A 13,710-nucleotide genomic window follows, 5' to 3' on the forward strand; every position below is an offset into this window, starting at 1 on the left:
TATGTTTTATTTAAGCCGTATCTATGTTGTATTCAATTAATGTGAAGATTATATTATATGGTGCACGGGTGTCAAGTAATATGAAGATTCAATTCAAATTTTGATAATTGGTATATGGTGTACGGAATGTGGTGGTTGTGTACTTGTGTACTGTTTACAATTTGAGTATTGCTTTACAATGGCGTATTGTTTTGCATTTGTATACTTAATATAAGCGTACGGAATGTGGTAGTTTGTATTCGTGTATGGTTTTACAATTGTATACTTGTATAAGTGTATGGTTGAGTACTGTTTTGAGTATGGTTTCGAATACGTGTTGTTATGGTCGATAGTACTTGTGCCGCGTTTGGCAAAAGTGGCGTAAGAATTTCGCTAATCTCCGTATGTATATGTGTAAGTTAGTGAGTAGCATTGTTTGGAGAAGTAGCTGTGATAAGTGCTTATAGTTGAGTAAAGTGGCTGATGGTAATGTCTGAATAGCGAGAAATTGTACACCTTGGTGAAGGTGGTTGATGTCATGGTACGTAAACTTGCGGGGAGTGTCGTACGGGCTGAACTTCGGGGACGAAGTTCTTTTTAAGGGGGGGATGATTGTAACACCCAGGATCTGTAGGAACGCGGTTGACCGATCTTGTTGACCAATTAGACCTTAGGGATGAATGGGTGAGGGATCAGATTTGTAACAGGAGACTTATAGGTTTAGTTACTCGACCTAGCTGAGACCACTCGGCCGAGTATCACCAGTACTCGACCGATTGTAGTCTACTCGGTCGAGTATTCCTATACTCGACCGAGTATGGCCGCTGTCGACACGTTATTATAAACGCAAGTTCGCGAGATTCATTTCAGTATCTCATTTCCTCGACAGTTTTTCATTCTTTAACCCTAGACTATCTCCCTCCTCTATCACTCCATAGCTTCATACCTTAATGAAATTAGCCTAAACCTCTACCATGGGAATGTCGAGATTCGCGGAGCAAGGATGATGTGGGTGGTGGTTGTCTATGTCGTCACCAACGTGTAAGGTTAGGTAAGTTTCTGCCCTGTGTCCTTTTGAATGATTTTCTGAGTATAGTCGTGTAATAGGATATGGTTATCATTGTTAGGATGCTTATTGGAGTCGTGCGTGGCTGTAAATGGAAATCCTTCATGCTTTGCGATGAGGTAGGGTTTCCTTACTCAGTCTACTGTTAATTGATTTGAGATTATGATTGTATGGTAATTTGTGATTATCCACTGATCATCGGAGTATAGTTGTTGTGGTGATGATGGCGTTGTGGTGTGACAGCTGTGATGCTGTGGGTGTGATTGTGGTGGAGTCACTTGCGGGAGTGGCTTCACACCCTAGTTCGCCCTCCGTGGAACCCGTCACGGGAGGGGATGTGCACATTAAGGGACAGGGAATGTTAGTCACTCGATGATGAGCTGGACTAGGTGGGAATGGGCTGCGGTCACCCACTGGCGGCGAGGATTACCTGTTGCGATGGGTAATCTGGCAGGGCTACACACTTCGCGGTGTAGTCGGTTATGGTGCGATGTGGTGAGGTTGGGATAGTGGATGATCAGCTGTTTACTTTATTGTCTTGTCTTATATTTGATTAGTCAGTACTGACCCTGTGTTGTTTTGTGGTATCTGCGGTGATCCATTCGGGGATGGTGAGCAGTTGGCTTAGCAGGTATTGTTGATTACTGCTGCTTGGATTGGAGGGATCGAGTCATCACGCTACTGGTCTAGAGATGTAGAATCACAAGTGTTGTAATTGTGCCTTATTTTAGAGACTTTGAATAGAAAGACATTGTGACAGATATTCTAATAATATAGTATTGTTCTTGTATTGTCTAATTTGGTCTACTTCCTCGGGAAACCGAGATGGTGACACCGTCATACACGGGAATGGTCCTTGGTAAGGCGTTCTGGTGTGCGGGGGTGTTACAAAGTGGTATCAGAGCCGACGATTTTGGAACCTGAACTAACAAAATTAATGAACATAGGGTGTCAATTAAAATGAACCTGGTGTATGTACGTTGGGAGCCCCAGCCGATGCTAGATTTTGGGTGAGTAGGCGCCCTCATTTCAAAATCATGGCCCCATCAGACTTAAGCCAGACACGGGAAAAAGGGTAGTTAGTGTAGGTCGTTGATTGTTTGATGATAATTGTAGTGTGTATTTATTATGAGGATGATGTTGAAGGAAATGTAGATTCATATACATATATAACATACTCTTATATGTCTAATTAATTTGTCATAAAATTAAAACGGATTTTATGCATGCAAACATTAATAAAATAGAAGAGAAATAATGTCCTTACATTCAATATTTCGGCTATATTGGGCACAAGAGAGATCACCTTTCTCTTCTTGTTCTTGAGCTATACCAATGGATGAACAAGATCTAAGAATAAGATCTCTCCCTAAGCTTTATACCCAAGGCTTTCACTTAATCTAATTAATATTATGGAATCTAGTATAATATTAATCTTGTGAAAATTGAACCAAAATAGTTGGTATTTTAACTCCTAAAACCGGGTAGGAGAAGGTATTTTGGAGTATTTTATCTCTCTAATTTTACACTCAAATGTTGAGAGGATATTATCTTTCTAACACTAGCAAAAATAATGTGTATGAATGAATGAATAATTAGAGAGAAAAACTCTCTAATTTCCTCTTCAAAAACCGGTGGAGAGGAGTCCTTTTTGGGGAGCCAATGCATGCCCATAGTGGTCTTCACAAGGTGAGTAGACTTGCATGGCTAGATTAGCTTTTTCATCATTATGTTTCTTATTAAAATATAAACATAATTTAAGCCTAATCACCCTCCATAATTTCGGCCATTATACTTAATATGGAGTCCATATTATTTTTGTCAATTGTCCATATGTCACATGTCATATGTAACATAAAATTGTTATGTATTTTTAACATATTAAAAATCAACGTATTAATAAAAATACGTCACATACAAAATCGACTTTAGTAATTTCATAATTACTTGTGCCAAAATATTTTACCAATTTATAAATCACAACAGATTGTATTTATAATAATTCATTCAGTTTCGATTGTTTCTTTAAACAATTTTATTTCATCCGAGTAATTATACAATTTGATTACTCAGACCGTATCTCATTTAATCACATTTCAATTTGATACGTAAATTATACTTCCAAAATCGTCCGTCAATTTTCAAGTAATTTAATTAACTCGCAACATTATACGATTAATTAAATAATCAATTAAGAGTATTGCCCTTTAGGTATGACCTAGGGGGTCAACTGATCACCACCGTCACACGACAGTAATGTCAAACTCTAGTCAGCCAATCATTACCGATATATGTTGACCAGTTGACAGTAACAATATTACTTCCCAATTGTATTCTTAAAATGAGATTTAATAATGATATTTAAATCATGTGATCGCACTATTGTTGAGGACACATTTCCCAACAATCTCCCACTTGTCCTCGACAAGTGTGCATCACCAATTCTCTTGTCCTATTACTATCTCCCACTCAATGCAAGGTGTCTTTGGGTCGTACTTGCAAGTGATCATATCGAGAGTGGTTTCCTCGATCCGGAGAATAAGCGATTGACCGGATTTATCCACGGATACCTTCCGAGCGTGGCCACGCATTTACGATTCATTACTCCTCGAGTGGCCCTGAGATATTGTTTTAACCCTGACAAGGGGATGGACAATTCCTATCGCACTCATTCCCTTCGACTAGCCACAGCCATCATAACCCAAAATATGCCCATTTGACCCCATTTACGAAGGTCGTAGTAACACAAATCAAAGTTAATCAAACGAGCCATCTTAGGTGAATAGTCTTTAGTCAAAAGAATCGACTCATTTGAATACTATAGCAGCTCTCGCCACGACCAGGCTATATAAATTTGCGTAACTCTATAAGCGGTCATTAGGCCCGACAAAACGTTCCTAACAGTCTGCCTATGTGATCGACTAGTCATCTCACATGACTCTATGGCATTTGAACGTGCCATCAATCGCATCACACTCTAGTCACTTCGAGACGTCACCTCATACAAGTAACTATGGGCAAATACAATGTTAATCCGTGTTCACTTTAACGGGGTTCAATTGTCTTTACAACCCGTTTGGATGTAACAAAGTATAATAAAAGAGTTTTAAAATAAAACTCGAACGACAAATGCGATTATCACACATGAATAGTCAATGCTCGATTACTATTTCATGTTCTATAATCTAATTTGATCTTGTACGTAGTTGTTCATTTCAATTCAATTGAAATGACATGACTCATCATGTTTAGCCTTTGAGAAGGCTTTGGTTAGTAGGTTTTATCAACCTTTTGTACCTTACTCAACCTTACTACATACTTGTTTTCCTTTGTAATGTATACATTTGCATTACAAAACTTCCTGAGTACGTGTCGAGATCCAATCAAGACATAGGCCCTCTAGCCTAAGAATAGCTCCCACTGTTTTCACAGTGTGCGGGACTCTTCCTTCTTGCACATCCCATGATTGCAAGTGTACTCAATTTCCGTTATAAATATCTCTCATTGTTCTTTATTGCCTAGAACGATTCTAGAAAATCTACTTCTTAATTATCATAACCACAATGGTATCTCAACCATCCTTATGTGTTTTGATTATGGTTTTGTCGGAAACCATGCGCAACCTCAATTGTCAATTGTCACTTGTGTAACACACTTACACAAAATTGCATCATAAACACTTTGCTTTACTTCCTTAATGCTTCTGCAAGCACTTAAGGGTAATCTTTATATACTAGGTAAAGATTACTTAAATTCGATTTTGAAAACAATTCATCATACTCAAAGCATATGAAGTGTTATACATCATTACTCATTTAATTGATCCGGCAGCGGAAGCAAATGGAATCAATCAAATATGTTCAATTTAATTGAACTAGTCATGAATCTTATCAACATAAGACTTTATCGACGCTAATATCATGTGGATTTATCTTCATAAATCCGGATATTCAAGATGTATTATAATACTCCAAAAGTCTTAAATCATTCTCAATGATCAATATGTCATCCACATATCGGACTAATTAAAAATTTCGTAACTCCCACTAAACTCCATGTATAAACACAACTTCTTGACTTATCGAGAAATGTTTTATCACATGATCCAAAATGTTGATTCCAACTCATTGATGTCCTACTTAAGACCCTCTCTTAAGTTTCACATTATCTTAGGATTGCAAGAATCTACTAAACTCAAGACATGTATTGAATACATTCCTTCTAATTGAAGAAGCGGGTTTTAGATTCACTTGCTATGTATTTCATAACCTCATAATGAAACACAATCCCTAAGAAGATCCAAATAGACTTAAGCATTTCAATTAGTGCAAAACCCTTTGCAACCAATCTTGCTTTGAAATATTTCTTTATTAGCGCAAAACCCTTTGTCACTAATCAAGCCTTGAAATTTCGGATTTTCATGGCTCTAAGCCTTGTATCGAGTTGTGACTTAAACACTCTGATGTAAGTCATATGTTCATTACTTTCCAGAAGTAATCAATCTTGAATCAAACAATTTCTTTGTAAGTTATAAGCTCTTTACTTTCTTAAAAGTAACATGAATTCATCATTTTTAACAAGTGACGAATTTTAACCTCCTAGGTTTTGAAGAAACAATATCTTGGCTACAAAACGTCTCATGTAGCCAAGAAAGACCAGTTTCTTGCGACATAACATTCTTTGTGGCTCTCTTGAATAATTTCTCCCACTCTGTCTTCAAAAATAAACTTGTATTTTAGAAAGACAGCTTCACGAGCCACAAACCCGTCGTACTCGTGATAATTGAAGGGGGGAAAATAAACTTGTACTCATACCTATAGGGCATGAGTATTTGTTTCTTGTGAAAACTTACGAACATGGTACCCTTACCATTTCATATCTCATATGATTCGATTTAGTGGAAAAATAATTTAGACAAAAATGATAAAATCCCCAAAACGATCAAGTAACTCAAAGTAACTTGATTGAAGTCCAAACCATATCGAATAGCGTTTGAATTCATATCCAATCACACATTATTCCATAATGTGTGTTAAGAGAGATTAATTTGTGATACAATATCACATTTCCTTTGGCTTATATCAAAGTCTTCACTTTGATAATCCCATCACGACTAAATCGTGATTCCTTGAACTCTTGAACTTCTTCAAAGATTTCTCTATTTACCTTATTAAGTGAACACACTAGTGTCAACTTAAATCGTTGGTAAAAGAAAATGATCAACCTATTTTGGATAAATGATTTACAATCTCGATCTCCTTTTACAACCAAAAGGCACGAGATATCTTGCTTTGAATACAAGATACGCATATACCATTAACAATCTAATGGTTTCAAGAGTACTCGATAACTCTTTGCGTTCATTATTCCATCTTTTAAGGTTTAATCTTGGGTTACCAATTTGAATCTTACATCATCTTCATGATATGTCATTCTAGTTTGGTTTAGAATATAATCACGTTGATAATGGGCCAGCCATACATCAAATCGTGGTGTATAGGGTCACAAAAGTGAAAACCTCTTTTGTATCTTAACAAGTTTATATTCTTATTTAGAGTTTATGCACTTAATAGTCATAATTAAGTATAATCTTTAAATCCAAAACTAGATTGAGTACACAATTACTCTATCTCTCGACATTATTGTTGCTAGTCGTCATATTCTGATCATCCTATGTATCAAGTACAATGATGAAAACCTCCACTGGTTTCTAATATTGACGAAGTGGTACTAGCAAAATTTATGTTTAATCAAATAAACATTTAAAGAAGAAGGTCCCATTAGATGTCCCACAACTAACTTGTTGATTCTTCAATAATTTGGGGTAGTTTCCTTTCTCGTGTCCAACATTTAAGACAATGGAAACCATATCGGTCGGGATTGATAGGTTTAGCATCGTCATTCTCAACAACTTTACCTTTAACATTACCTTGTATCAATTCCTTTTACTTCTTGAACCTCGTCCTCATCTTAACAGTTTAAGAGAATGCTCCCACTTATTTCAATGAGCCTTTGCTTTGAGAAGCAAAATTGAATTCACGAAGATCACTTCTTCATTTGTTCGTTTTAGTCTTAAAACTTTCATTGAAGTGGTTGCGATATTTTGGTCAATTACGAATTCTTGACAAAACTAATTACCAAAACAATTTTATCGCTTCGATGTACTTAATGCATTTAAGTACATGGAAAAACAATCCATTGCAAGTAGATGTGTTAGTCAAGAATCAAAAAACCTGTTTGATAATGAATAACTTTAATCTATACTCTTTATAGGAGATCCTTAGCAATGGTTCATTTGAGGTTTTTAGAAGCAATATCAAATTTGTCTTTAGTTACGTTGTTTTAATGGAGATTTGTATCAAAATTGAAATGATATCGTATATGAATTGTGGTAAAGAAATAGAACAATATGATAACGGAATAGTGGAAAACAAAACATTCATCGTTATATTAATACTTGTAAACAAGTATAGCATTTACATAGTGACCTCTACCCAACTATGATAAATGATTCCAAGATCCAAATTCATATTGACTTGGGCACGGGGTAGCCGATGAAACCCTTATCAATATAACTCGGTGGATTAACTCTTTAATCGATTCTACTTTTAGAACTCTCGGTCGATAAAATTACTCTAATATTTATCTATAGCCCAAAACACATCAACAAGGGCACGGGGTAGCCGATCAAACCCTTATCAATTACTTTTGTTGAGTTCAATCCAAATTTCGAATAAATGTGTCCATTATCCAAACCCACATTAACTTAGGCACGGGGTAGCCGATGAAACCCTCATCAACATGAATTCGGTGGATTAGACATTTATCACCCACTTCCCCTACGTAACAAGGTTTGTACCCCGGGGTAGCCGAGTGCACTCCCTCGCGAAATAGGTTTTCATGGTTTCTACTATTTGGTAAGGCTAGTCTCAATTGATTGTTTTAGCGAGAGGTCATGTCAATTTATTATCTATCACGTTTTAAGTGAACTAAAGCGGTGAACTACGATAATTCGAATTGACACGGTCGATAAACTCGATAAAAGACAATGCATGTTTAGTTATGGCGATTTAGCGATGCATGTGACATAAAATAAAATGCAAGCATAAGATAAATAAATCCTAGTATGGCCTTTCCTAAAATAGAAAAACTATTAATCTATAACATATTCGGAAACCAACTCCATTGGTCCCTTAAACTTCGGTTGTGGCACGCATCTCGAGGTAACACCGTCTTTATGTATCGCCATTCTTGAAGAAATCCGTCTTTAGGAACTCCGGAATGAATAAAATTACATAATAAATTACATAATTTCCTATTATACATTTGTAACTAAAATAAAATAAATCTATTAAATATTACAAAACGGTGATACGAGATCACAATAAAAATTACAACCGAATCGGTATTCCCATACATTTCGGGAAATACCAATTAAAATCTAAGGCCATACTAAGTAAAATTACATAATTCAAAATTACATAAATTAAAATTATGACAATCATAAGAAAAAGCAGCATTATATTATGTATGAACATGCTCAATTTTATGCTAAATCGCCTTTTAATTAGCCAATATCGTATATTACTCGGTTTTTACGGATTTGCGTGATTTCAACATTTTATAATCACTAAAAATGCACAAACTCATATTTATGCATAAGTTAATTACCCTAACCTCTTAGGACTCAAAATATAGTCTCCACTAGTAATTTGACCATAATTAACTTTTATTTACAAAATTGTTCATAAAAGGACCAAAAATTACAAAAATAAGCTATTAAACTTCAAATAAATCCCAAAATTTCAAATAAATTCAAAATTTGAAATTTAAATTCATGAACATTCTGGAAAAATTCCATGACACTCATAATGTTCAAAATCTTAGGTTAAAAATTTGAAATTTTTAGGAAAACAATGTTGCGGTTTATCGATATTTAATAAAATAATCATAAAAACATGGAAAAATTATTTTCATTAACTTTTCATTTTAGATCTGGAAAAATATAATAAAATGCAACATTAGACGTTTTTCCTAAGTCATAGATTATATTTTATTAATTTTCACTAATAAAGTCACTATTTATGTCATTTTTCTTCAAAAATTCATAAATCATGCTAAAAGACTTCTTTATAGCCAATTATTTTACACACATCTTGTAAAATTGCATGTGACAACATATAAATTTTCTATGACCAGATTCGAAATTTAACTCATATTAACCTATTTTTCTCTTAAATCCGAATTTAATCATGAAAAATTCATTTTTCGAGCATAACAAGTGCAAAAATTATGAAAATTTACAGGTTATCTCAAAATAATATATGTGATAACATATCCAAAGATCAACTTAAAATTCGAAGTATAGCTAATTTTCGACCAAAAATGACATTTTTATTCATAAAATCACATTTAAATGTCATTTTTATTAAATATGAACAATAAAAATCCGAAAAATTAACCAAAATATCCTAAAACACTTTAGGACCAGAAATATTAACATGCATGTAATTATTTCGTGATATATCATAATAACACAAATTTTACAAGTTTTATTTTGTTATTCATATAACTCGGAAAAACTTTTAACCAATTTGCATGCAAACAACCGTGGCTCATGATACCGATTGAAGGAAATGTAGATTCATATACATATATAACATACTCTTATATGTCTAATTAATTTGTCATAAAATTAAAACGGATTTTATGCATGCAAACATTAATAAAATAGAAGAGAAATAATGTCCTTACATTCAATATTTCGGCTATATTGGGCACAAGAGAGATCACCTTTCTCTTCTTGTTCTTGAGCTATACCAATGGATGAACAAGATCTAAGAATAAGATCTCTCCCTAAGCTTTATACCCAAGGCTTTCACTTAATCTAATTAATATTATGGAATCTAGTATAATATTAATCTTGTGAAAATTGAACCAAAATAGTTGGTATTTTAACTCCTAAAACCGGGTAGGAGAAGGTATTTTGGAGTATTTTATCTCTCTAATTTTACACTCAAATGTTGAGAGGATATTATCTTTCTAACACTAGCAAAAATAATGTGTATGAATGAATGAATAATTAGAGAGAAAAACTCTCTAATTTCCTCTTCAAAAACCGGTGGAGAGGAGTCCTTTTTGGGGAGCCAATGCATGCCCATAGTGGTCTTCACAAGGTGAGTAGACTTGCATGGCTAGATTAGCTTTTTCATCATTATGTTTCTTATTAAAATATAAACATAATTTAAGCCTAATCACCCTCCATAATTTCGGCCATTATACTTAATATGGAGTCCATATTATTTTTGTCAATTGTCCATATGTCACATGTCATATGTAACATAAAATTGTTATGTATTTTTAACATATTAAAAATCAACGTATTAATAAAAATACGTCACATACAAAATCGACTTTAGTAATTTCATAATTACTTGTGCCAAAATATTTTACCAATTTATAAATCACAACAGATTGTATTTATAATAATTCATTCAGTTTCGATTGTTTCTTTAAACAATTTTATTTCATCCGAGTAATTATACAATTTGATTACTCAGACCGTATCTCATTTAATCACATTTCAATTTGATACGTAAATTATACTTCCAAAATCGTCCGTCAATTTTCAAGTAATTTAATTAACTCGCAACATTATACGATTAATTAAATAATCAATTAAGAGTATTGCCCTTTAGGTATGACCTAGGGGGTCAACTGATCACCACCGTCACACGACAGTAATGTCAAACTCTAGTCAGCCAATCATTACCGATATATGTTGACCAGTTGACAGTAACAATATTACTTCCCAATTGTATTCTTAAAATGAGATTTAATAATGATATTTAAATCATGTGATCGCACTATTGTTGAGGACACATTTCCCAACAGATGTGTGTTTTGTTGTATGTGTGGAAAAGTTGGAGTGAGCATGGAATTGTTGCAAAGTACGACCGGTGACAAATTAATCAATTTGTTTCACGATGAATGTGTTGTGTGTTGAATTACTACGTTGCAAATGTGATTATGGGATATAGCTGGTGTTTAGCCGAAATAAAGATGATGTGACATAAGAATTAGACTTTGCAGGTACTGTAGTTAGATTGTTAGTATGCTATAAAGATAGAATAAGATAGTTTGTGGGGAAAGGGAGGAATAAAGGTAGGAATGATGATTGTTCCGATGATGGATGTTATGTGATATGTGTTTATGTGGTAGAAATCAACGTTAATAGTGACGAGCCGGATGTCCGGAACTCCGAACGATATTGTTTAATCTTGCAGGAATAATGAAAAGTTACTACTCATTATTTGTTTTCGGAAAACTCGACCGAGTAGATCATACTCGGCCGAGTACCAAGTTACAACAACCGAGTGTCCGTAATGTGAAAGTAATAATCGCTTCTGTTCTTCAAAACTCGATCGAGTAAGAAAGGTACTCGACCGAGCAGTGTACACTCGGCCGAGTATCCTAAATACTCGACCGAGTAGTGAACACTCGGCCGAGTATTCCCAACACTCGACCGAGTATTGCTGTAGCAGGCCATATGCGGGTTATACAAAAACCCTATTCTCGAGCCTTTCTTTCTTATTTCCGCCTCCCACCTTTAGCTTTCCTTCTCTCTAAAACTCCACATCCTCTCTTTCTCAAGCTTTTGAGTGAAATCTTGGTGTCCCACTTGTTCTTATTTGCCCTAAACCAGTTTAAGGTAAGATCTAAACTCAATTTCCTTAATTGTTTCCAAAGACATTGTGTACTAGCATGCTATAATTCGATTTCTTGTTAAAAACAATTGAAATTTAGTCTTAAACTTATCGATTTTCGAATTCGACTACATATAGAACTTGTGTATAATTTGGTTGATTAATTTCATGAGGTAAAATTCAATTTCTGAATTCTAGTGTTAGCAAAAACGAAATTCTTCTTATTGTTGATGAGTATTCTCTGATTTGAAGCAATTTGAAAACTTGGAACCATATGAATTGTAAGGTAGTTGGTGATTTCTGATAGTTTATCTTAAAAAGCTCATTCCAAAATCGATATACAAGTAAAACAGTCCGTCCTTTGTGTTAAGAACTTTCAAGTGTCAATCCTTTGTTAAAAATGATTTTCTTGCAGTATGGTGAAAACTAGAGGTTTACCCAACAAGAGACCTCGCGCGAATGTACAACTCGAGGATGGGCAATTTAGCAGTGGACCGGTTGTACCGCCGGTGGAGGCACATCCATCGGTAATTTTTGCTAACTTCGATCATCGTAAGGCTTTCGTGGCTCTTATGCGTCGTCCTTTTCGCCCCACCCGCTGTGTTAACCCTAGTATCCTTGAGACTTTGGGGATTAAGGAGGACATAGTTCACATTTTCAAGATTTTGGGCATGGAGGGGTTGTATCACTTGAGAAAGAAATCCTACCCTCACTTAACCTTAGAGTTTTTGAGCTCTTTTGTTTATGATAAGAAGGGAAAGACCGTCTCTTTTCGTCTCATGAATGAGGATCATGAGCTTACCCTGGACGAGTTGGCTGACCATTTGGGTTTAGAGGCCGAGGAGGATGACTACCTTAGTGACGTGGCCAAGAACAGTGGCGCACCTCAGTACCTTCCGTATTTGATTTGGTAGCGGACCCGCCCTAGCGTCGGTGCCATGTTGATTAATGATATCCAGCACGTTTCCCTTCGTATGTTTCTAAGGATGATGACCTGTTTGCTGTACTCGAGAGATGACGTGAGCAAGCTCAATTCTCACGAAGTCATGCTCCTTATTTCTTACCTTAACCTCCAACGCCGGAAACCGTTTTACTACAGTGCTCCTGGTATAGTGTGCTCTAGTCTGGAGCGCATGGCACAGTCTGAGACCCGATTCATTGCCTGCGGGGCCATAGTGACCCGCCTAGCTCAGCGACTGACCGACTTTGAGGCCCCACCTCCTGAGGGGAATGAGTATGTTGAGGTTGTGCCCACCATGGACGCCCAGTACTGGCGTCAGAACCGATGGTTGAGGAAGATGGATGATGGGTCGTATGCTTGGAGAGTGAGAGGAACTATGTGGATGGTGCTTCCGGACCCAGCTCATCTCCCTGTGGTTGATCATTTGGCTGAGTGGGAGCCTTGTGGCATTCCTAGACCTAAGCCCCAGTCCTACCTGATTGACCCACGGATTCTCCTGGACCTACCTGAGCCTGTGACCGTCCCTGAGGGACAGCAGCAGGCACCTCCCCCACCCAGGGAGCGTCGTGGAGTTAGGCAGCCTAGGGTAGACCCGGTTGTGTCTGAGCCCTCTTACTCTGCCCCCGACTCCTACCCTTACCATCCTTATCAGTACTCGCCGTACCCTACGGTGCATGACCCTAGGATGCAGCCTCATGAGCAAGCTGAGCGGATCTCTTCTACTTTGGTGCTCCGCAACCTACATGAGATGACCCTTAATCAGGGCATCGGGACTCAGTTGGCACAGCCTGTCTGGTGGAGAGGACCGGGAGTGGATACGGGAGTGTTCCACAGCTTTGGGGTGGACCCGAGTTACTGGAGACCTCCAGAGGAGACTGAGTTTGGCTACCTCGCGGGACCGTGGGGAGCCAACTCCGGCAGTCAGCTAGGAGGGGACTACTCAGCAGCAGCAGGCTTTCCAGGAGCAGGGAGTTCAGGTGCAGGTACCTCGGGCGCGG

This window comes from Silene latifolia, chromosome 9, assembly GCF_048544455.1.
Source record: "Silene latifolia isolate original U9 population chromosome 9, ASM4854445v1, whole genome shotgun sequence".
Classification (NCBI taxonomy): domain Eukaryota; kingdom Viridiplantae; phylum Streptophyta; class Magnoliopsida; order Caryophyllales; family Caryophyllaceae; genus Silene; species Silene latifolia.